At 46.3% G+C, this 20,872-nt stretch overlaps 1 protein-coding gene across 2 annotated transcripts in view; it reads left to right on the top strand.

Moving 5' to 3' along the window:
• The window catches only part of LOC135906249 (suppressor of lurcher protein 1-like), a 495,728-nt gene that overhangs the window by 99,677 nt on the left and 375,179 nt on the right, over window positions 1-20,872 (top strand). The window contains exon 1 of one of the 2 annotated variants that reach the window (XM_065437550.2): window positions 7,982-9,304. The exons of the other annotated variant lie outside the window; for it this stretch is intronic. The gene's annotated coding sequence lies outside the window, so the exon portion shown is untranslated. Of the gene's footprint in view, window positions 1-7,981; window positions 9,305-20,872 lie in introns of those variants that run through there. 2 annotated transcript variants of the gene reach the window in all.

The following is a 20,872-nucleotide window of genomic DNA, read 5'->3' as shown; positions in this document are numbered from 1 at the left end:
ATCTCAATAATAATTACAAGACAACGCCGATACTTTGGCCTCAGCTTAAGATGAGACGAAGGGATGGTTGACTTAACTATAGATATATTTTTTTTGACGTCATGGCGGAGAGCAAGTTATTAAACGAATTCAGATAGAAGTGGGCGGACTGGTTGCTGTCCTCGGCGGAGGTGGCCGCCTGGACTTCCGGACGACAACCGAAATTTTCTGGCTAATCAAAAATTGGCGAACCGAAAAGTGACAGCGACGGATCGCCCTACGCTACGGCAAAAATTGTCGTTCGTCGCCATCTCTCAAAAATCGCGTGCTTGTGGTTGGACCTATCGTTTGAGTATTCTGGTTGAGTCATTAGAGAGTTTTAGAATAGGGTTTGTCGCCTTATGCGCGTTAAGCGCAAGCACCTTTGCGGGACGTTACGGTGCGCGTCCCTTTAAGAATTTTAGTTTAACGGAATGAAAAAATAATGCAAACATATTCAAGCCAAAGCAATCCATTAGCAACCATCGTGTTGATGCTATGCAGGTGCCTCTCGTTCAGGCTTAGGGACGCCGGAATCTCCAAACGATCTCTGAAATTGGACGCGCTATACACTCATAAATAATGTTTTATGTAGTTTAGAGGAAGCGAAAGCTCATTTGAATAGTTGCCGGTGATCAGCGAGAGAGAGCATAGATATGACGAGAATTCACGCTTAAGGGGAGCCATGGGAGCCGCTATGTTGGGTAATGCTATTTGTTAGCGTGCGTAAACGTAATGGCCTACTATATACACATTTGTGCCAGCTGGATCATCGGCGAACCAATGGAAAGCGGTCGTCGTTTGAACTATGGCGGTGGCGCCACCTACGTTGGGCTGTGTCGAGCACACTTTTTACGTGTTTGGTGCTCGCTGTAAAAAAAAAAGGAAAAAAAAGAACGTGCATCATTTAAAGAGCAGCAGCACCATTCTGCTTGCCGAATCATTAGTGAAGCAATAAAAAAATATTTGCCGACGATTGCGGTAATCCCTAACGCGAAATTTGTGCGCAGTTTTCTACGTGTCTTCATTTCGCAGTATATTGGATGGCGCGGACGATCTGTCCCGTGCGGCATGTTGGAAATGGAACGTAGTGGGGCGCGACTGCCTGACTAATCTGGACATCACGAGAGCCAGCGCGTGAGTGACGCGTGGGTGCGATTCACAGCAGCGGCCGTCGACAGACGACGCGCGCTACTGTAGCGCGATCTCGTAGCCATCGTCACCGCACTACACTTTTTAACGCGACTAAAATTATTTACTTACGACTAAAATTATTTTACTTATATTGTCATAATACAATAAAACTAGAGGAAGGCATTCTAGTTGAGCCCATTTCCCACCGCCCTACGCGTTCCTATCATTCCAAAAAAGTCGGCGCAATTTTGTGCAAAACAAATGTTTTTAAATACTCATTTTTTCCCCGCACCATTGTTCAATGGAACGATCTGCCTGGAAACGTGGTCAGTTCCGAAACGGTTATCTTGTTTTTACAAGCCCTGAGTGAACAATAGGGCACACATGCAATTCGTTTTGAATCGAGTGTTTTTTTTTTTTATTCTACTGTGTTTTGCACTCCAGCCGAGTCTCGTTGTTTTGTTGCAATGTACGATTTCTTTGTTCCTGTTACTTATGTACCCCACTCCTGCCTAAGGCTTGTAATACAGGCCGGCAGTATTTGCTAAATAAATAAATAATAAATAGACAGCGTCAAGAGTCCCACGTCCAGCGTCGACCGTCCTGCGTGCGAGAAACCATTCCGAACCGTGCGTACCCAACCACGCAACCTACAGACGTGATAGCGTGGGATTGTAATTAGAATACACGAGAGAACATAATTCTGTTCCGCGGAAACTCAAACGCAAACCTCTTTTCCAGTATTTATATCATACATTGAGTGCCGCACCCGTTTCCTAGCAACGCCATCCAGATGGCGCTCGCCTCCTAGCATTCACGCCCGCGCAAGCAGCCCCGTATCCTCCAGAAAGCAGTTGCGGTGAAGCGTGAGAAGCAGTCTGGTATCTGAATGCTATTGTGTTCCACTCTTAAGGGCGAAGCTTAAGCGTCCTCCAAATTTTCTTTTCACCCTTTCGCCGTACTCTCCTCCTCCGCTTTCTGCCTCTTGCTTCCGCTGCACCCTCCTCCTCCTCCTCCAATTACCTCGTCGCGTTTTTCACCCTTCGCTGCGCTCCGCGTTCGCTCTTTCATCTATCGCTGTGCTCGTTTGCTCAATTACGCCGACGCCGACGCTCGCCGCAGGAACAGGCACCTAAAAGCTGCTCTCTAAAAGCGGCCGGCGTTGGAACTTCTTCTGGGGGAGCCACTTACGTTGGAGTCTCCGGCGCGCTATTTGAACCACCCACAACTGCCGTTCAAAACGCTTTTTATGCCAAGAATGCAAACAACTCTTGTCGCCTGCTGCCGCTACTCGGCGGCAACGCTGTACCATGGTCGCCTAGGGCTTGGTGAGGGTTGTCGCTACCCTGAATATAATGACTCTAACGATACGAGAGTGGCGCTTCCATAAATGACTACCGTTTTGCGGTCATCACGCAGGCACAGAAGTGTATATAGGAAGCTATGACATTAGGAATGGTAAACTCGCCAAATATCATAGCGCACGTGAACCACAGAAACCCAATAACGTTCGGAGCATGCGCAGTAATGACAGCACTGTTTGTTTAAGTACGTCATGCGCTTATTGGTTTCAAACTCTATTCCAAAGCTTTCTTATCTACGGGAACTACGCTTGTAATATTAAAGATTGTTTGACTGATTGATTAATTTTCGATTAATTTATTGATTGATTGAATATTGATTGGTTGATTGGTTGACTACTTAATTGATTCATTCTGTAGCCATGAGCCGTGTTAACAAAGCTTTTATTGCCGCCAATTGTTTGTTTTTCGCTGACTAACTCCTTCCGTACGATGTCGTTCGCTGTTGCAATTGGCCGTCGCCCGTTATTACGAACTGTTCTCGCGCATCAGCGGATTCGTCGCCGGAAACGTGAATAGAGCAAGAAACGGCTGTGAAAGAACAATCGGCCGACTTAAACGCGCAGAGCTGAAATATAGCGTTCCTGGGCTGCGAAACTAGCCATCGCAGCTCTGAACGGGACGGGGCCTCGGGAGACTGATGATAAGTTAGATCCCAACGGCACGCCCTCGCCTTGGAAGCGTACGCTCGGCTCGTCTAGCCGGTCGATCCCTCGTGCTCGTCTTCGCCTAATGTAATGGCAGCAGTGCGCTGGAAGGCAACGACAAGCTAGCGCATGTGCTAACAAGAAACTGAGGCAATAAATCATACGAGCGCTAAAAAGCTCAATGTACGGGCATGCAGTGTATTAACACAAATATATGTTTCTTTTTATTTTATTTTCTCTATTTCTTAAGGAAGCAGCAGGTTCTCTGTAACCTTGGCAGGTGAGTACAAGTTTGGAACTGCCGAGCGTAATGTCTGCTCTCCTCTAGCCATAAAACAAATTTGCATACCCGGTCTCAATGGCGCAAAACGCGAAGGTACTGCTAGTATAGTGGGAATAACCAGACGCTGTAAATCTTATCTTCCTGTGCGTGCCTTTACTTCGCGCTTCAGAGCTCTATGTACAAGCGTGATCATCAAGACTTCGCTGTGTGGCAACTATGCCCCTAAGTTCACAATATAATAAGTCTGGGTCGACTCCGCTGGTTCTGTCTTTAATTCCACGCAGGCCTTTTTTGAGGCTTAGCGGTTGCCCTCCGTCCGCATGTAAATCATGTTTGTTGAATAAAATACACGCTGAGCAACAATAACTATGGCAGCATTCGCATATTTCTTTGTCCACATTCCCTGAGAAAAAGCGCAAAGGTAAGTTTAAAGTTCTGGGGAGATCTACGGCGTTCAGGTCAGCTGGTACGACAAAGGTTGAAATAAGGTAGCCGGACTACGTTGCTTTTAATATTCTATTAGAGTATAGCCAATGATAACCTAGCAAAACAAGGAGGTTTCGCGGTTTATCTCGATGCTTTATCACATGTATTGTCGGAGAGAGGAAACTGTGCAGTCTGCTTAACGCGCCTTTTTCCCCTTCCTGCCAATAAAAGATAAAGCTCAATAGCCTGGCAAGGCAATAAGAGCTGAAGATGGCCAGTCAGCCTCTAGAGTCTGTGAAGGAGTACGTTTACCTAGGTCAGTTACTCACCGGGGACTCTAATTTAGAAGGAAATTTACTAAATATTCAAAATGGGTTGGAGTGCCTACGGCAGTCAATGCTAGATCCTGACTGGAAGCTTACCACTATCACGGTTTTATTTTTTTATTTTTAATGCGAATCCACAGGCTGAGTCTTGTAAGAAATTGTAACCATATCTTTGTTTCTATCCTTATCTTCTGTAACCCCCCCCTTATGTAATACCCCGACAGGGGTCCTTAAGGAAAAATAAATGATGATGATGATCACTGAAAAGAAAGGCGTGCAATCAATGCATTCTACCGGTGCTAACATACGGGGCAGAAACTTGGAGGTTGACGGAGAAGCTCGATAACAAGTTAAGGATCGCGCAAAGAGTGATGGAACGAAGAATATTAAGCGCAACGTTAACAGACAGGAATAGAGTGGTGCGGATCAGAGACAAAACGGGGACAGCCGATACTCTAATTGACTTGAGGAAAAAAAATTTTGCTGGGCAGGCCATGTAATGTGTAAGATAGATAACCGGTGGACCGTTAGAGTTACAGAATGGATGCCAAGAGAAGGGAAGCGCCGTCGAGGATGTCAGAAAACTAGGTGAGGTGATGGAATTAGGAAATTCACTGGCGCAAGTTGGAATCGGTTGGCGCAGGACACGGGTAATTGGAGATCGCAGGGAGACGCCTTTGTCCTGCAGTGGACATTAAGTAGGCTGATGATGAATGATGATTAATATCCTGTGTAGCCTGTCACAAGAGTTTGCACACCAGCGCTATGTTTCCTGCGGTATGCCAGGCCCTGGACGGCGGAGCAGTGGTCGGTGACCTTCGCCTCGAGCAAGAGTGACGATAATCAAAGAGTGCAAAAATAGAAAACTTTCTGTATTACTGCAAGAGTCATGTACCTCGCTGCAAGCAGGTGGCCATTGCCATTGCATCTTTGCTTGCTTACGGGGGCATTTGCCATTCCTAATGATTACATCTTTTGCTTCAGTTGACTAGACACCACATTTTTCGAGTCTGAGCCATAGCAACAAGCTACTTTAGGCTTTCGCCTTAGTACAGAATGCTATAGGGTCGCCATAACCTCAATAATGCAGTATGTTGTTTTGGAATATCATGTCATGGCTTTTGCTTCTAGAGCACTCATGGCATCCATGGGGGGAAGAAGATACGTAGCTTTCTGTAAGAAAGTGGAAGAAAGATGCCACCGATGAAACGATAAAAAAAAGCTAGAAACGTAAGTATGACTAGCAGCAGTACAGCGTCTGGTGCATAGACGGCACTATTGATAGGCCGTAATGACAGTGGCGTAGCTGACGAAGACCGGTGGACGTGAACGTGGCCCGTCTGGACGTATCGATTGGTCTCCGAGATAAGCCCCTTTAACGCACGAGCGCATGCGTTGCTATTACTCGCCGACCCAGTCGTAGCCTTCGGTTTTGTGCTAATAGATCCATGCACTGTACAAACTCGCGTCCTTAAAAAGGGATAAATTGTTCAATCTAAAATAGCTGGTGCTTGCTTCAGTTGATCAGCAAGATTTCCGCACCTTGTATATAGCGGCTAGTAGTAATAGGCGCAGGCCAGTCGTTACTGATAAGCTGATACGGAAGAGTCCTCTTGTACACTCCTGTTACTGTCTTGCCCTCGGGCATCTAGTAAATGTAAAATACTAGCTACCCAAGGCCAAGCTCGTGGTTGAAGACTGATAAAGAACAGTGTCGGTATAATGTTGCGATTCCTCTCATTTGATTTCATTCCATTCTTGTCATTTGCTGCTCACCTGCTGATAAAATTGACGGAGCGCACCTCAAACAACAGCTGAAGCGTGAAAAAAGGAGTAGAGAGAGAGGGAGAATAGGAATAAATTGTCCCATTATGCCAGCCTATGTTTCAGTCGCGGGTCAGGCCTTTGAGTCGGAAACCAATACCCGCATCCGTATTTAAGTCCGTAATCTGAAGCAGCTGGTAAGAGCAGATGCCAGCCTTTTTAGTAATTTAAGTCCTCTTAAGCCAGTCATATTGTCGGACGTATTAGCGAAGGTGGTCGGCCAATGGCAAACAGCAACGACGAAAGACGAAACGACGAAACCAGGCCAAATTGTGTTCATCGAGAATACACGTTTACCATTCGCTAGTTGGTACATGGCATTTCAAACTAAAGCTCCCCGAACTAACGGAACGAGGAAGAGGCGTCTGCAGAGACAGAAACACGTTGTCGCTTTTAGCATGCTGCACAGTTTTAGCGACCACGACAGCGTGATGAACTCCAACAGACAGCGCGGTGCAACGAAAGGTGGAGAAAAGTCCCCCGTGGCTATGCGGGTTGAAGAGCGCCGGTTTGTCTAATGGCGAGCTTCCTTCTCCAGTGGCTCATATCGATGGCGCTACAAAAAAGCGTGCCTAGGAGAAGAGCGAGGAGGTTGCAGAGGAAAGGAAACGACAGAGGGGCTCGCAAAGGAACGAAAACTAATCGAAAAGGGGGAGATAGATAGATAGATAGATAGATAGATAGATAGATAGATAGATAGATAGATAGATAGATAGATAGATAGATAGATAGATAGATAGATAGATAGATAGATAGATAGATAGATAGATAGATAGATAGATAGATAGATAGATACTATGACTATTTACGGCAATGTGCCTTGTCTGAGGCAAGCAATGTTTCGCATTATTATTTCTGCTGTTTCAGTATACATGTCGTAGCTCCCAATAACCCCTTGAGAAAACAGCCTGTGCGTATAGGGTCACTTAGAACTTCTTGCTGGGCGAGGTGGCGCATGGCTATGTTACCAAGAGTTGCGCGTACAAAAGCACGGACACGGGAAAAAAAGCGTTTCCTTCTTTCCATCGACTTCGTTTTTTTGTGTTTTTTCGTGTGTTCGTCCTTTTGTGCGGGCAACTTTTGCTAAAACAGCGTATAGTGTCGCACGAGAGTTTGGGGCAGCATGAAGCACAGCGCGAACAGACGGGCTAGAGGCATACAGACAAGATCGGTGCATTTGCCCTGTTTGTCCAGTGCATCAATAGACTGTATCTGTCTGTTTTCTTGCGCTCCCATCGCTGTTCTCGGTGTTGAACCCGTGCTCGCATTTAAACACACAGAAGAAAGAAAAATTGCCTGGAACAACAAGAGAAAATGTTGTTGACCACACTGTAGTAGTCTAGCTCGATATTTACATTCAACACCGTTATGCTCCAGCGGTAGGAGATGAATGGGACTGGTATAGCGATTAACATTTAGTATGGACTTTAACAACCCAAAGCAACGAGAGCGGCTATGAGAGACGCCGCCGGGGAGGGCTCCGGATTTGTTTCGACAACTTGGGATCCTTGAACACGTGGTACAATCCTCAGAAAGGTAGCACTTTGGCATTCCACCCCCTATGTGAACGTGAACGCCGCGTTTGAGAATTCAAATCGGGAATTCTTGGTTATCAGAACGATAAGGGACAGTATTTCAGCCTCTCTTCCGCAAAGAAAGGAACACATACGTGCCTCGGTGCTCAGATACTGGCACAACTACAAAACACGAAGGCGAGTCCAACAGTTCTCTATCCGCGCTCGCACGAGAAGGACTGTACGAATGGCCTCGTGCGGCCGACCGCCGACAGGTCGGAGGGATGGCAGGGGGAGAGTTTGAGTGTTTTGGGTGAAAAAAATTGAGCAAAGCGCCCGGGACAGAACTGGAAGGGGTAAAAAACTTTATTAAATCGAAATGAGAGTGGGAATGGGAAGCCAGGCTGGCTGAGGGGCTAGCTTGGGACCTAGAGGGCGGCAACTATAGCAGACCAGTGCGCCAGCCTGGTCTCTATATTCAAGTTTCCTCTCCTTAATGACTTCTCCCACGCTTCTGGCGTGGGAGTGGTCTGCAAGAGCTCATCAGGGGGCGGGTTGTTGGAGCAACCCTATAACATCTGGTCATGTCCTGCCTGTGTCAGCTAGGCCACAGTAAATACATTTATGCCACTTCTCGTTTTTCGTAATTGTGGCCAGCGTTTTCGTGTTGAGTATGCAATGTGTTTGAGCCCTCGCCGACGTTGTTGCTTCGGCCCGGGTTAATGTGGGACAGAACTACTTGTACAACGTGAGAGCCAAGCGGGCCGCCTGTTGAAGAAGCCGGCAGGGAGAAGCGTTGGCGCTTCCTGCGCCTTCTCAGAGATGGCGCTCGGGCGAGCCGGCGCCGCTCGAGTCTCGGCTCGAGCTTCTCTCGACGCGGGCGAGACGTGGCTGATTGCGCCGGCGTGCAGTGATGGCCGCGACGCCGAAAGCGACGGCAGTGCCATCGGTGACGACGACAGCGGCTTCGGGGATGCCCCGGGACGCCCATGTGACGTACAGTGCGGGCGCAAAGTCGCAACACCCTTGCTGACCGTCGGCCGCGAGCGACCGAAGCCTTCGTCTCTCGAGTCGAGCTGCGGGAAAACTCCGCCGGCCTCTGTCCCACACATAAAGAAGGTGGATCCACCGAGGTTCGATCCGAGCGCACTACTGGGAAGCCGAACCTCTGCATCCGTCGTCGTAGTCTCTGCTCTCCCGCCTCCGAGGCAGTGATGGAGGAGTGGCGCAGAAATCGGTGAAGCTATAGCGACCTTGCTTCGTCGTCTTCGTCGTCGGTTCCCTCCCCATGTCGACGGTACCAATGGCACGGACGATAATGGGAGATTGAGGGCTCTTCCCGAATCTCGTACTTTGTGACTGACAGCGGCGTGGATAGGACGGCGCCGCCGCTGCATTGCCCCGCGACCGGAACGCGACGGCCCGATATCTGATCGTGCGTTCTTTCTCGGCCCGCGTCGATCGTTTGTCAAAACCGGTGAGGGTCATCAGCGTGCCCTTTCCAGTATCCCGAGTGCCCACCCGTAAAGCGATTGTGCTGTGCGGTCGCCGTAGGGCTGTGCCGATGTTCGCTTGAGGTGTGAATGACGGAGTGTCTCGTGGGTCATCAGCGGTGTGTTGCCGGTGAAAGTTGGTATATTCCGCTGCATTTAACGGAATAAAGGAAGTTGGTGTTCGGCGAACTTTTCCAGCTGACATCGAAGAAAGAACCGTCGTTTTCCCTATTTAACTGGATTTGTTTTGTGGCTGCAGACTGATCTAACATCTAGCCGTGAGTATCGTAACGTCCTTGTCATTAAGATTTAACTTGTTGGTTAACTCTATGGTCAAACAGTGATATATCTTATGTACTTGAGTTCGTGAAGTTTTGGCGTCGTCTTACCTGAAGAAACGTGTAATCCATCGTGAGTACTCTCGCACGAACTGTGCGCTTGTTTATATGGAGAAATGTGCAAGTCGCGGTTGGCCTCACGGTAGGTGAAATATGATTGTATATCGGGGAATGAGTGACGATAATTGATTGTTAACGTTCAAGTATAGAAACCGACTGGGCGAAGTTAAATTTGGACGCTCTCTTGACAGTCGGGCAAATCGTGCAACCCTATTAGATGGCGCGATAATTGGTGGGCATGTTTGAAGCCAATTAAGAAAATTCCAGCGTGTCACTCCCGTTTCCTGAATGGTTTTCTCATGTTAACTTTAATTTCGCTCTGGGGCGTTCTTTATTTGCTTGTTTGTTGCCCACTTTCGATAATCTTGATGAGTTGACACTTGGTAATGTAATTAAGCGGGAAGGCTGTATATTTTTTTCGAGACCGTTGTGGGCTGATCTTTCGTTGCGCTATCACGACCCCCGTTAAAATACGTGAGAAATCGCCACCATGACGCATTTTATGACAAGGAGAGATCTTGAATTTCTATCACAGGGCACAGAACTCGAATATAACGAACTATGTTAGAGCAAATTATACTCTGCATCGAACGTGCGAGACATACTACTCGATAGTCATGTATAAAGGATGCACAGTTAACGAACGCATCAAAGTAGTTTGTTCAAATTCGTTGTAGCCGAGTTAAGGTATGCCAAATTACCTGATATTTCAAGTTATTTTCAGCGCACAAGCCCTTTCAATATAACCGGGTTTGCCTTACTCACTGTAGAGTCACCATACAATCCGAAAGACAGACACGAAAGACGGCTCATAGGTGGAGAAGTCACCCAGAACAGAAAATTATACTTGCTATCCTACGCTGGCAGTATTGCTGAGGGGGGGGGGGGGGGGGAGGGAGTGAAGAGAAGAAAATAGAGAGAAATATGCCGCGCGCACACCCGCGATCTCATCGGTCAACACAAGTTGGCCACTCTTTTTAGGTGGAATAGATCTGTACGAAAAGTTTTAATAAAGAGGACTGCAAGGTTGATGCTGGCTCCTCGGCGCAACGGCTTCCACGTAGTAGCATCCAAACCGAGTGAACCTGTGTTAGAATCACGTGGTCACAAGGAGAGCTATCCGGCTCCATTTCCCAGAGCGTCTGGCCAATAAGCTCGCTCCGTCTCCACAAGCTATCGCCGTCGAGACCGCACACACGATAGATGCACACACTGCTGCGTGTGTGAAACCCAAATACAGCGCGCTGAACGGAGGATACTTCCCTGTAAGCTTTTCTCTGCGTCGGCTTGATGCGCCGAGAGTACTTCGAGGTCAACCTCACTTTGTTTTACTTGACTGGAGCAAAAAAAAAAAAAACAATCTCTGCAAGCGCGCCAAAGTGAATGTTCGAAACAAAATGTTCGATATGCAGCACTAATGGACCGTTCTTAGCAGAGTGACTGAAGCTCTGGTTTTTCAAAAACACATCATCGTCAAAATATACTTTCCACCGACGCCACAATACTACTACTACCACTAATAATAATATTGATAAAAATAACTATAATTGATTCCGATAACCTCGGATAGGAACCTACAATTACACCTGCGTGCGCAGATAACGGTGCAGAGTGCTGGTGCAGCATCAGGTTCCTGTCATTGAAGTTTCTCGTTCGACTTCCCGTACAAAGAACTACGTCTTTCTCGCTCGTAGCGGCGCACTCAACTTTCTATGCCCTCTTTTCGAAAAAGAAAACATCAAGAGCTAGTGTGGCTATACTATAGTGCAGTTAGGCTAGGTCTACTGAAAACACACCTACGGGAGAAGGAATCGAAACGAATTATGGGGTGTTACCTGCCAAAGCCACGATTTGATCATGAAGCACACCGTAGGGGGGGACACCAAAATAATTTTGACTTCCAGTTTATCTTTAGCGGGCCCCTAATGCACGGGAGAACGGCGTTTTTGCATTTCGCTCCCATTTACCTGCGGCCGCCGCGGCTACGATTCGATCCCCCGACCTCGTGCTTAGCAGCGCCACACCATAGCCGCTCAGTTACCGGGGCGGGTCCGGGAGAGCGAGAATCAGGTCACGACATCTCTTATGAATTCCGCAACTAACGTGGTCGCAACACGCCGTTAAAGGGCTAATTATGTCGGCAGTTCATATTTCTGCGCGTGGAATACGGCGGGAAAAAAATAAACGAGTCAACGCGGAAACAACGCACAGAAGGCGCACTAATACCCGTTTTATTAATCTATTCAGTGCGCATCTCGGGGAACGACGCATTGCGTAACACGCCGCTTAACAGCTTTCAACAGGGATTACTTCCCCCGCTGCGCCTTATGGCGTACTGCCGGCATCGCCGCTAGGTGCGAGGTCAAGCCATCTCGGCGGGCAAAAGTCGCCCAAAATCTTCCGCAGATTACGTGGGCGCACTTTTCGGGAGAAGCGAGCGCAGTTAGGAAAAGCTGTTTCCCTTATGGCGCAGCGTTTAGGGACGCTGCGAGAGAGCGGAGGAATCGTGCAGGGTTTATGACCAGGTGCCAACGAGACATTTGGGACCTGCCGCGCGGACGCACTGCGCTAAATTTCGCGCCATCTCAGGACGATCTAAGCAGTGCGTCATTTCCCTGTCCTCGGCGCTTGAAAAGTGCCTTCGCAATCATAATCTGCATACATTCTTTATTAATGCGCAACGGAACTAGCAACGCGTGAGAACACACGACACAGTCAGGGGACGCATACGCAGCGTTGACATACGACCACCTGGATTTATTGAGTGTGGTTTATATATGTTATATACTACGTTCCGAGAGATACGCTACTACTTTCATCTTGCCTGCACCGAGCCTTCTATTTGAAGATATGTCATCATTCCCACCTCATTCAATATTTCTCTCCCCTCGGCTAAGCTTCTCTCTCTCTCTCTCTTTTTTTGTCAAACAACCGGTTATCTTCCCTCCGAAGTGATATTTTTTTTCGTTTCAACGCGAACCTTACTATCACCAGTCGACGTTTGACTTATAATCAGTGCTTCTGTGTTTTTATGCCTTTATGTGATGCCTGCTTTTCTTTTCCTCCATCGTTCATAACGTTCCGACGAAACGAAATAGCCCTAAGTTTGAAACTAAAGAGTTTATTTGAGTTTGCAGACTATCACAAACCCGGAAGCCTCTACGCCAAATGTAAACATCTGGGTTTTAAAATATAACCATGAAAAGAGGTTAAACGCAAGAGTGATATTACGTTATGATGAAATCAAATAGTTTCAAGTTTTCTTTCTATCCAGAAGGAAGGTTGCACTGAAAAAACTTAATGCTGGAGGAATCTACTCTTACTGATTTTCGTTTTTGGCGTAATAACGTAACCGCTAGCCTACCACTCGTGACTTCAGGACAGTGTGCTTTAGAGCGAACGAAACCAAACTTCTGAAAAGCTGCCGTGTTTGAGAATCGAATCGATGCTCATTCGGATGCCACCGCATAAACGTGAAATCCTCAGATCTATCAACACCTGGGGGCAGTGCTTGAGGATAAATCCGGCCTGCGATAAAATGAGGGGATATTTCTTTTCTTCCCTCATTGCGCGTGTAGTATATAAATGTGTGGCCTCCGTCACAGCTTGCCTTGTTTTTTTTTTTTTGCGATGCACCATGCACCAGAACGCGAAACACGTTTTGTGTGTGTGGGTGTGTGTGTCTGTGTGTGTGCGTGCCTGCGTGCTTGCTTGTGTGCGTGCGTGTGTGTGTGCGTGCGTGTGTGCGTGTGTGTGTGTGTGTATGCGTGTGTGCGTGCGTGCGTGCGTGCGTGCGCGCTTTTCGGACGAAGGAGAAACAACAGTTTCAGAAGACTAAGTTAAAAGATTTTGAAATAGATAATAATTGCCGGCGACGCCATGACGAATAATAAACAGAAACCGTGACAAGCCTAGTTTAAGAAAGCGTGCCGCAGTGAAACCGAAATTGAACCAAATTATACGTAAAAATGAGGAAGTAAGACAATGCTGACCTTCTTCGTAGGGACAGCTAATATGCAAGAACACTGCCTTCCATTCAACCGCGTCTGAGCGCCTTAGTTACCGCAAAAGCATGAACATATCCGAAATGTATAAAACAATATAAGCAGAATGGCTTGGTAGAGTTTTGCAAACTATTGAGTGCCAGGAAACCTACGTCAAATTGGAGTAAAAGGTAGGCAAAAGAAGAAATGAGGCCATAAAATTCTGCGTACAAGTGTTCATGAAAGTACGTCTGTGCTTTGCACAGAGCACTCATTTGCGCAGACGTACTTTAAATTGAAGGAATAAAGCCAGTCAAGAGGCGTATGTTGATAAATACACTTTTGTTCTTTGGCATGATTTAGGAGCAACCTTGCACAACATCGGTCTAACTTCACGTCATTTAAAGATGAATTCCTTGTCGAGTATAATGCCTCCGCGTTTCTATGGTCTGACTGCGACAGCTCTTGTCACGTGGGTTTCTTAGCTGATATTCTTACCCGTCTCAACAACCAAGTGTTGTAAGTTGTTAGATGACTTCATGTTGGGCCCATGACGGGATTGTAGATCTATTTCTTAAGTTCATTCAGGCTTTACTTCAATTTTCTTACAAAAGCGAGGGCTTGGACGCGCGGCCACAGATTTTCTTGCTCGTTGCGAAGGTCGTCGGCCTGACGCTTCTTCTCGCTGTGTTACCTAACTCGGCCCGTTGCACTTCTTGAAGTTGACGCCGCGCTTTATCCGTGACGTGTTGCCGAGAAACACCGCTAACCCGGTGGCATCCTGCGGAATCGAAATCAGAAATCGAAACTGAACCTGTGAAGTTTATCTTACCTCCCACGCGATTAACTACCTCCAGGGCTAGTTCCCCGTGTGGCTAATTACGCACTCCTTGCAGAGACGCGGAGTACAGCTGCACGTAATCATGGTTCCACCGGTAGAGGGTTCACAATATGCACCCACGTGATCAGTTCTGATTTCAGAGAGTGCGTCGGGGAGCCGAGAAAGATGCACAGAAGCGTACCGACGCAGTTAGTGTGTTTGTCGGTCATTGTCAGAGTTTGTTTGCCTGCAAATGCAGAGTGGTGAAAGAAAGAGAAAGGGGGGAAGAGAAGTTAAATAGAGAGGAAAAGGAGCATGTCTTTTGACTGCTGCTCCACACTGGGGTATGGGGGAAGGGGAAAAACAGAAAAGTAGATAAGTATGAGGAGTGATGATGGAAAATTATCATGTGTGGAATCACCTGCAGTAGGATCAGTACAACTTGATCGTAGTTCTGGACAAGTGCGCAAAGACGGCCAGAATATATGCGTGTACATAGACCAATACATACAGGTATAACTCCAAGTGTCTGCACATAGCTGCATAAAAGCGTGTACATACATAGGCTATTTAAATGCATCATATAGCTACGAATCATGCAGCTCATAACAATCAATGGCGCACACAATGTTAATTCACAGCTGCATGCCCAGACCGGCATCACTGGAAAAGCCTAAAACTGTGGCGCCACGCTACTTCTGCAGATGACAGCGCACGGCAACAACTTCAAGAAATAATAAACGAAACGAAAATAAGAAGTTCGAATGAAAGTAGTGTCTTGTTCGCTTCGAGCGAGCCTGGTTTTAAATCCTCAAGCTAGCCATTTTGCTATAGCGTGGCCCTTTACGAGACCGTTTGATGGCTACGTGTAGCGGGACTGGATAAATTCAGAAGAGAAAATGGGCGCGTAAAAAAAAAGAAGCAAAGTGCTAGGACGGGAACTTGGGAGCCAAGCGCTATCTTTAACGGCGATGCTGGCCGTTTCCGAGCTGTTGTGACGTGGCGCAGCAGGGTATAAAATATATGGTCCCCGAAGAATAGTGTCGTCGCAAACAATAACGGTTTTATGGCAAGTGTGCGCTACGGAGTTTGCCAGCATCTTTCGTGGCACTCTCTTTTTCTCGCTAAACGCGTGCACTTTTGTTGAAGGTGCACTGCTTAAGAAAGCTTCTTCTCAAAGTTTTGCAAGACTACTTGAGCAAGCAGTGATTATCTTGCTCACGTTCCTTAGTCTCTGCGTTTTGAAATATATTTAGGCATTCTTCTGTAGGGACTCGTTAACATCGCATAGGCATTCTTGTTTTTCCTCTTAGACATAGTTGTTTCCATGCATACTTTAGTGATTATTGGTAACGCTTAACAAAATGTGGAAGGAGAAAAGTACATTCTATACCACAAAGAAAGCAAAGGGAAACTTCCCTTTGCCGACAGCGGTTGACTGGACTCAATATTTTTTTCTCGATAGTCTGTACATGTACTCTCCGGAATACTTACACAGATTCCGACTGCAGGCTACTCGCATATAGTTTGCGAAGTGTATACCGCAAGAAAGATTAGGCTGTTCGTTCATCTCGCTGAGATTCATGCTCAAGTCCGTTCGGGTAACTTTGATCTCACTCGGAGAAAAACTATTTTGAACACACCCGAACTGATTAACGCTCGCGTTAAAACCACCCCACGTGAACTCACTTGGCTTCACCCATACTCAAACTCACGCACATGCGAGCACACTCCGGCTTGGTCAGATGCAGATTTGCACGTGGGCGCAGCATTTACTGCGGACGCCCTAACTTCCTCACTTCAAGCGAGCACTTGTTATAGGTGGGAATCCATTAGGACTAGTAGTGTAGCTATCGGTTGTTCCTCTCAAGGACTGACAAAACCACAGGCTTCTTATCTTTGTTGGTTCAGGAACATATTCGGAAATTATTCTTTTATTTTTCCATTCTATATTGCCATTGCTCTTTGGCTCGAGTGAAGCTTCGCTTCTGCTATTGCCTGGATCGGCCGCTAGGTGGTATGCCGGATCAGATGAACGAGCGAAAAATTATGCAGATCCGTCACACATGTTGGAGAATTTCATAAGAAGCCAACAAGCACTGACACCAAGGACAACATAGGGCAAATTACTTGTGCCTAATAAATGAACTAAAGAAACGATAAATTACTGGAAATGGAAGTGGATGAAGAAACAACTTGCCGTAGGTGGGGAACGATACCACAACCTTCGCATGCTAAGGTTGTGGTATCGGTGTCAGTGTTTGTTGGCTTGTTATGATATGACTAATAAAAATCGGGGCCCTCGGTTAACCCGCTTTCTTCTCATTTATGTTGGAGAATAGAAACTTCAGTGAAGTAGGTAATTAAATGATACGCAAATAAACGCGTTGCGCACAATCGTAGTTATTTTTCGTGCTATGCAGTGTTTACCTTTATGCACTGTAGCATTCGCAAACTATGCCGAAATGTAAGCAACAGTTCGTGCAAATGCGCACTGAGACGTCGACGCAGGGATGTCACTAGGACGCAGGTGGTGTATGATGCTTGCCGCGGGACTAATGGTGAGGACAGGTGCATGCGGCGCCAGAGAGAGGCAATGCATGTATAGATACATTTTAACAATTCTGAGCCGAAACAGTGTGGCGGTTCTTTGCCAACGCCATACCATGTCGCGCTTCGTCATTTGTCCGAGTGACGCTCTGCCCGCGCTATCAGCGGTGTCAGTCGACCGTGAGCGTTGGATAGCAAAAGTTGCATAAAATCAAGCGGAAGGAACTACTACATTATGCAAGCCCTGCATACCTTCTGTCTCATTGGCACACAACCGGTATCGGAAGATTGGTCAAAGGTGGGCACGTACCCATTGGCAGTCAAGGGGTGCAAAAGCGAAGAAAGCAGCGCTTTAAAAATATTTCTCACGAAATACGGCTCCTGACCAGAAGTGGCGTATTGAGTATGAATATACGGTAAAGAAGTACGCAATTATACTATGCGATTTTATTAGGCCTCTCGAACCTAAATGACCAGTATGTACTATGGTCGTCGCTGGCTTCCCGGCAATGGACTTGGCGTTGCCCACTATGTTCAGGAGGAAGGCATGGCGATAATAAAAGATAATGATCAAAAATACAATAAGAACATCTTGAAGGGGCAGCGCAAGATGACGAAAACAAAAGGCAGGAACACACGGGACAGCGCTGAACTCACAACTAACTTTATTCGAAGTCGTACACAAACTTATGTACTACAACCCATAGCCACGTGCTCTCCCGTCAATGGCGTCGTTATCAGTGCGCATGCAAAAAGGCAAACGCAGTACATAAGTTTGTGTTTACCTTCGAATAAAGTGGGTTGTGAGTTCAGCGCCGTCCTGTGTGTTCCTGCCTTCTGTCTTCGTCATCTTAAGCTGCCCCTTTAAGATGTTCACCCAGTGCCAACTCTCTCAAATGTCGATCCTTATACAATAGAAACATTAGGAACTTCCACATCCAACGTAGCGCGTGTGCTTTCGCTCACCGTAAGCTTCTAAACTTTGGATAATGACTCAGTGGGCTATTACCAGTAATGTGAAATGGCAGAGAGGTCAACTGGTTCATAAGACGGTGAACCTTGGGGAAAGCATGCACAGTGAAGCAACGTGGTCAAGTGTAAATCTAGAAAGGAGGCAGACTTTCCGCTACTACGTGTCAATATATAGAAGAGAAAATACATAAGTAAGGGAAACAACAACAACGACGAAAGAGGTTACGAGTTACTAACCGTAACGCACCAGTACCATATGACGATCTAGTAGTTAGGTCAACAACGTGCCTAAATAATCAACAAACAGATATATAAACAATTTCATGCCTGCAGCAGCACGTTCAAGACAATTATGAGCTGATCTAGAACATATATATATATCTGAGTTAATTGGGAAATCAAACTATAGCGCCACGCAATGAAGTTCGGTAGTTAAGTGTCCTCATTATTTCACACCCACTTTCCTTTGTTTGGCAAAACAACGGAGAGTCAGCGCATGGGCGATGGACTCACCCCTAACTTCCACTCGTGTATTACCAAGTTACCATGTATTACCGTGTGTCACCAGAGTAGCAGTATAAGCGTGATAAAAAATATGAGAGAGAAGGGGAGACACACGACCAGCAAGGCTCTTGCACGGAATTTACGTTTTCCATGGTGCTTTCAATAGGCAAATTATCTGTATTGCTTTTCACAAGGCCATCATGCGTAGTCTTGTCAAACACCACCATGCGCGGTCTTATGAGGTGTCGTGCTGTACATGTTTAGGGAGAGATTTCGACCAAACTGGCCGGCTAACTGCTCTATAAAAGGTTTTATTCAATCTGTACGTTCCGGCTCAACGTATGCCTAAAAGACAGTCATGAGCGAAGTGGGAGCATTGCATGATATCTCACTTGTGTAACCTGTCTAAATGAGGATGGGTTTTAATAAGGCTTTTGCCAGTGAACGTTTAGAACGTAAGTGAAACACTATGGAGTCAAGAGAGAGAGAATGAAGAGTAAAGGCAGGGAGGTTTACCAGATATGAGTCAAACGTCCTGAAGCAACACCCGGCCTGTGAGAGACGCCATAGCAAAGAGCTTCGTAGTAATTTAGACCAGCTGAGATGCTTTAAAGTGCACCTGAATCAAAGTACACAAGCGTTCCTTGCATTCCACGCTTCTCGCAATGCGGCTGCCGCGGCCGGGAACTGAACCCGCGACCTCCTGCTCAACAGCAGAACGCCGGAGCCGCCTGGGCGGCTAAGTTAAATAAAAAATAAAAAAATATATCAAATTCATTTGTTCTGTCCTGCTATAACAGGACTGCTGTCGAGAGATTGAGATGAAGAGTACTTCGGCTACCCCATTTCTCTATGTTATGCGACAAAAATAATTGAATAAATGATAATGCTAAATCACTTTGATAATGTACAAAAGAACGGTCAGCATGGTGCCGTTGTTTCAAACCATTGTCTCAAGTTTATCTTCATCTTTCTGACGATTTTCACCAAAAATACTAAACTACATATCAATCAATCAATCAATCAATCAATCAATCAATCAATCAATCAATCAATCAAAGGTTCTTTTCTTTCAGGCACGTTCTTAAGGGGATCAGGGATCCAACATAATTTGAACGATAGATGGATGGATTTAGCTCGGTGGTCTGGTGCAGATGTTTGAAGCAGGTGCCTCGTGCTACACCATAGCATTTAAGAGTATGTATTGGTCAAAGTGCTAGTATTTGAACAACTGATGTGGTGATAGCCCCGAGATTTCTTCTTTTTTGAGGGAGACGATTTCGAGTCCCCTATGAGTTCGCCCTCTTTAGTTTCCACCTGTTCTTTTCTTTTTTTGTTCTTAGACGCATGAACCCTCTCCATTGAATCCAATCTTAGACGCATGAACCCTCTCCACCTTTTAACCATTTACCAATCTTATTCTGTGTCCCGCTGGCTTGATTTCATCTCGACCAAGGCGCAAGCAGAACACGTACGACAGACGCCACTAATCACCTTACCCCACAGCTTTCCAGCATGGCGACATCCATGACAGCTACGCGCGCCGCAAGTAATAGGCTGAAATGACCCTCGCGGATCAGCCACTTACCTTCTTGTATCAGGGAATGTCGCAGGAAAGACGCTGTTCCTGTGTTGCCAGAAATAGCGCACAAATAAAGCAGCAAACACGCGTAGAGGAGCAACAAGGAGTGCTTGGCGTAACTGACTCTGTTGGTTCGCCGCAGATTTCTGCCATTGCTTCCAGGCAAGTGGGAGGTTATTCCGATAAAACAAAAATGAACTTTTTTCAATTGTGTCCTGTCACGGGAGCACGAGCAAACCAAAAATAGGTAATGTGGTTGTGGGTACTGCCCATAGGTTACTATAGGTTACTGCCCAGTACAGCGCAGACAACCGAATCTATACTCTGGTTAACTTGTCTGTGATTGCTTTCCTTGTCGATGTAGTACATGCATGTGATGGGCAAGTGAATAATGAGGCCGGGCTAGGAATGTCGGAGGAGGCAATGTTTCCACAAGGAGACTAGTCTTCCTCAGGGTCCTTGTCGCCATGACAAGTCCTTTTGTTGACACGTTGGCTGCACTGATATTCTTCGTCGCACGGCTCTTAACCACTTCAAGCTTTGGTCTTCCTGATAACGTTTGTGTTGTTGTGATGGTCGAGTAATGCGTCGTACATTTCCGCTTGAGCCTACCAATTGATACAGTTTGCAAAAGTCTGAAATCTGTCAATGGCGCAGAGTCAAGGAGTTGTAATTGTAGTGTTAATATATTTTAGTTCACCAATTTTTGAAATTTTTTGTGGTCATTTTGAGTCACAATTCTGTTTCCTGGAATCGCCAGAGCTTAGCTTTGTTCTCTTAGATGTGAGAAACTTTATCAAATAGCCCCGGTGCTTGTACATTGAGAGTATTTCTGCGTATAACATACATTTGAAGTTTCAAGTTTTAAACTTATAAGCATCAGTGCACACAGAATACGTAGATCAATTAGGATATGTATTCAGAAAAAAAAAACTCTAAAGCAGAAACCGTGAGTGGGCCTCCTAACAGAATTGCATAAAACAATATTTGCAGTACGTACAGCTATGAAATGAAGCTAGCAAAAGAAATTGGTATTG

This window comes from Dermacentor albipictus, chromosome 5, assembly GCF_038994185.2.
Source record: "Dermacentor albipictus isolate Rhodes 1998 colony chromosome 5, USDA_Dalb.pri_finalv2, whole genome shotgun sequence".
NCBI lineage: Eukaryota > Metazoa > Arthropoda > Arachnida > Ixodida > Ixodidae > Dermacentor > Dermacentor albipictus.
The sequence above is the reverse complement of the archived record's forward strand: the minus strand, read 5'-3'. Positions and strand labels throughout refer to the sequence as shown.